This window comes from Penaeus japonicus, unplaced genomic scaffold, assembly GCF_977035675.1.
Source record: "Penaeus japonicus unplaced genomic scaffold, GWHDUDI00000001_assembly GWHDUDI00000022, whole genome shotgun sequence".
NCBI lineage: Eukaryota > Metazoa > Arthropoda > Malacostraca > Decapoda > Penaeidae > Penaeus > Penaeus japonicus.
The window spans coordinates 27,650,328-27,655,327 of NW_028234424.1; positions in this window are offsets into that span (position 1 = coordinate 27,650,328).

The following is a 5,000-nucleotide window of genomic DNA, read 5'->3' on the forward strand; positions in this document are numbered from 1 at the left end:
TTCTTATCAGTGTAAGTTCACTGAGTCACTATGAAGAAACTGAATCATCGGCGTATTGTATTAATTAGCAGTTATTAGCTGTGGTTGATAAATCATTTATGAAAACTGTGAATAGGATCGGGCCCTAATATAGATCCTTGTGGAACACCAAAATAGATTGATTATTGTGATGATATACTGTCATTATTTTTTTTACCGATTGGGTTCTTGTGCTTAGAGAACTATCAAACCAATGGGTATCAATTCTCTGGTTTCTTATTTTGTTATGAAGGATTTTGTGGTTGACATTGTCAAAAGCTTTAGAAAGGTCGTACAAAGTGAGCAACTTTATGTTATTGTTGAGCATGTTGTTATAAATTTAGTCAGTAATCTGTAGCTATGCTGTTCCAGTGGATAACCTATTTCTAAAGCCATGTTCAATTTTAAGTAATGGGTTATTGGTCTCCAGGAAATTCATCAATTGATTAGCTACTGTCTTTTTCAAGAACCTTAGATAGTACTGGGAGTATTGTAATTGGGCGTAATTATTCATGTCTATATTCCCAGTCTTAAAAATTGATGTTACAATTCCATGTTCCCAAAGCGACGGGAAAACACGTGGCCAGAGAAGTGTTAATGATGATCGATATGTAGAATGCGATTACAGGTAGACTATCCTTAATAAAGCACAAAGGAATACTGTCTACTCCCACCGCATTTGCTTAGTGGAGTTGTTTTATCATTAGGATAATGGTTTCTACGTCCACTGGCTGTGGTCTGAAAACATCAGTCATGAGCCTTGCCCGATCTGTGTTTTGATGTGATGTGGAAGTAATTGTTTGTTCATAAGTTAGTTTTCCAATTTGTGCAAAGAAATCATTAAAATGTTCGGTGCTATATGTAGAATTTGTGTAATTATATGTGTGTTGTTTGTTGTAAGGCAGTAATCTTTTAATACTTTTACATGTTTTAGAGAGAGAGTGAGATGTGTGTGTGTGTCTATATTTATATTTATATTCATATGATTGCCACAAAAACAAAAACAGGATAGAGACTTCTACCCCAAAGTCTTGCCTTGCCATCGTCCTCGTAATAAGGCAGTGTTATTCACATTTTTTTTCCAAGAGAGCCGGGAATTCATAGTGAGGATTCATAAGTAATAAGCTACAAGGATAATGATCTTAGTTCAATACTCTCTCTCTCTATCGCTCTCCCTCGCACGCCGTGGGGCATTTACCCTATGCTCAAATACACTGGTTTAATAAAGCTGTGGGACGGTGCTTTGTGTCTGTTCGTGGTTATACCCTTTATAATTGTTACTTGAGCAGTCAGTGATGGAATGTAATCCTCACCAACGAAGGCTATTCATATTGTTGCCTCGTTTTTATTTCCGGTGTCATGATACCGTAGGGGCTAATAGCAGACCCGCTTCTTTTGATTTTATGAATTTCTAAAATTATATTTTATAATTTTACGGTAGGGAATGCATTTTAGAAATTCCTTCTCAATGATATAATAAGGTATTAACTAATTCTCAGCGTTTCTTTGAATACCTTGGGCAGTTTAGCGTACAAAGGCTAATATGATCATGGCAAGGGATAAATATGTTTATTAAAGTAATTTTCTACTATCTTCGAGGCAACATATCCTTATATTGGGTAAGCTCAAAAGCTGTTCATCATGGTCTTTGTCAATAAAAGCCCTCCGTAGCATCAGACGCCCCCCCCCCCATTATTATTATTTTTTTTTTTTTTTTGGGGGGGGGGGGGGGCTAATGAGCTCTCTGGCGTTGAAAGTCACCCCGAGGTACTTTTGTCAGTGGCAGAGCTCCAGCTCAACGCCATTTATTTAAAACTTTGGTAACTGGATAAGCATTGAATGATTTTTTGCAGAGATTGTCAAGTCACAAAAAAAAAAAAAAAAAAATAGTTTGGTTCTTTAATTATCCCCCTGGCTAACTGTATAGGCATGGGCAAGCTTTGATAAACTGATGTAGGGTCATGACATTGTTGATAATATTATATTACAAATTAAGGTAGTAACATGATTATATTCTCATGTATAACAACTGTAAAAAAGACATTTGATAAATGGTTATAATAGGATATCACATGCCGAATTTCAGAGATAGCATAAGTACATCTTCTAATACAGTTGATGATATGAAATAATTACATAACTCTGCATACTTCATGCTAGGTGGCCAAAAAGGCTATATCATATGACACTCTGAGGTATAATGTTCAAGTGTTCGTTTATATTCTTCGTTGCAAAGTCTGCATTTAGTTTCTTCTACATTGCATTCTGAACTAACTTGCCAATACATTCTGTATCCAAGTCTGATTGCTGCAGTCACAATATCATATTGTCTTGTTCTTGTCTTATATGAGCCATGAATTAATATCTCCTGCGGAAACTAGTCAAAATGTTACAAAATGCTAAGGTCTATGAGAGTTTATCCTCTCTATCAAGTCCTCCCTATTGGAGGTTCTTATGTGTGAGATCCCAGCAAGAGGTATGCAATTGCTGTCTATATCTACACTTTGTTTATCACATGCTTCCCTGTTTGGTTGGTACCCACACAAAATGTATAACATGGCCCCGTTCCTTGGCGCGATGTACATTTATTCATATATCATTTACGATATTTTCAGCACCTTTATCAAGAGTGTTCAGAGCCTGGAGAGCACTCTGCAAGTCGCAGAAAATTACTCCTGAGCCTTGAGTTAACAGCAAGTCTGTAGCTATGAGTATTCCCGCCAACTCATTTTGCGTAGTACTCGCCCAGTCATGAACCCTCCTACAATCTTGGTGCTGCAAAATATTATTTTATATACAACATAAGCACATCCTGCTCTGCTTCCAGACTGTAAGGATCCATCAGTGTAGCACTCATAATCCTTATTCAGAGTTTCAAGATGGTCATTAATGGTTGCAAGGGCGTTGCTTAAGTATAGCTGGTGAAACTGTGTCTTTTTTTTAAGGACATTAGCATAAAGTACGTTCAACGTCGAGACATTTTTCACGGTGGAATAGAATATCCATATGGGGACCTACCCAAGGACATATTTAATTGGTGTAGTTAGTTTAGATCTTTATTTACCACCCTGGCTAACTGCACAGGCATAGGCAAGCTGGTAAATTTGGATAAAGACACAACCAACCCTCTAGGCACGACACGATATTTTTCTGGTAGCTTTCGTTCTGTTTAGTACAGTTACGCTACTCATTTCCATCGGAAACCTTTCGTTGCTGAGTTACACTCCCCCTCCCTCCCCCACACACGCGCCACCGTCGATACGGAACTAAACGTTTTCTGGCGGGAAATTTAACGTTTTTTCGTAATCAAAACCCAACCCATAAACCTAACCTAACCTAGCCTAGTTTTTAGGTTTGCCCTAGCCAAGGGGCTAGGGCAAACTAGTGCCCGGTAGCTTTTAAAAACGGATATCAACCACCGACACGGAACTAACCGATTTTAGGTCTGCCCTAGTCAAGAGGGAGCTTCGCCCCCCCCTGGACCTCCCCTCCATAAGCCACTGCATGGCAGGTTCATTTTCACTGAGCGATTTTAGCCTGCCCTAACCAAGAGGGGGCTTCGCCCCCCTTGGACCCCTCCCCTTTCTCTCCCGTTACTCGTTTTTTAAATTATTTTTAAAATAATATATCCCGATTATTTTTCGTTTCCGGAAGAAAAGGGTTTTATGGTGTTACGTCATAATTAAAGCTACGTTATGCCGAAAGGTTTCTTTTTTTCGCTACGTGTAGTTGCGTCTTTATCCAATAATACCAGCAAGCTTTGATACATTGATGTAAAGTCATGACATTGTTGCTAACACTGTATTACTATTTAAGGTAATAACATGATTATATTCTATAGTGTATTAACTGTAAATAGATATTTGATAAATGTTGTATTAGGGTATCATATACCGAATTTCGGATATAGCATAAGTACATCTTCTAGTACAGTTGATGTTATGAAATAATTATATAACTCTCCATACCTCATGCTAGGGGGCTTGAGGTTGTATCATATGGCACGCTGAAATGTAATGTTCAAGTTCGTTTATACTCTTCGTTGCAAAGTCTGCATTTAGTTTCTTCTACATTGCATTCTGAACTGACCTGCCAATACATTCTGTATCCAAGTCTAATTCTTGCAGTCACAATATCACATTGTCTTGTTCTTGTTCTTTCAGGTCTTTGAGAGTTTGTTAGCTCCATCAAGTCCTCCCTATTGGAGGTTCTTATTATGTGTGAGATCCTAGCAAGAGGTATGCCAAAGTCTATATCCACAATTTGCTTATCACATCCTGCCCTCGCTAGGCGATCAGCATGATCATGTTTAGCGATTCCAACATGCGATGGTATCCACACAAAATGTATAGCATGTCCCCGTTCCTTGGCGCGATGTACATTTATTCTTATATCATTTACGATATTTCCAGCACCTTTATCAAGGGTGTTCAGAGTCTGGAGAGCACTCTGCGAGTCGCAGAAAATTACTCTTGAGCCTTGAGTTAACAGATAGTCTGTGGCTATGAGTATTCCTGCCAACTCAGTTTGCGTAGTGCTCGCCCAGTCATGAACCCTCCTACAATCTTGGTGCTGCAAAATATTGTTTTTATATACAACATAAGCACATCCTGCTCTACTTCCAGACTGTAGGGATCCATCAGTGTAACATTCATAGTCAATATTCAGAGTTTCAAGATGCTCATTAATGGTTGCAAGGGTGTGTTGCTTAAGTACAGCTGGTGAAACTGTGTCTTTTTTAGGGACATCAGTATAAAATACGTTCAATGTCGACATTTTCCATGGTGGAATAGAACGTCCATATGGGAACCTACTCAAGGACATATTTAATTGGTGTATGGATTTGTATGTCATTTGCAACCATGAATTTGAGGGCGACTCGGCACTGCTATGCAAAGATGGATTCACTATCTTATATTTAAGTTGCCTCTGGAACTCTGTATTATAGAAGGGTTCTTTAATTGCTTTGACACCAAAAATAG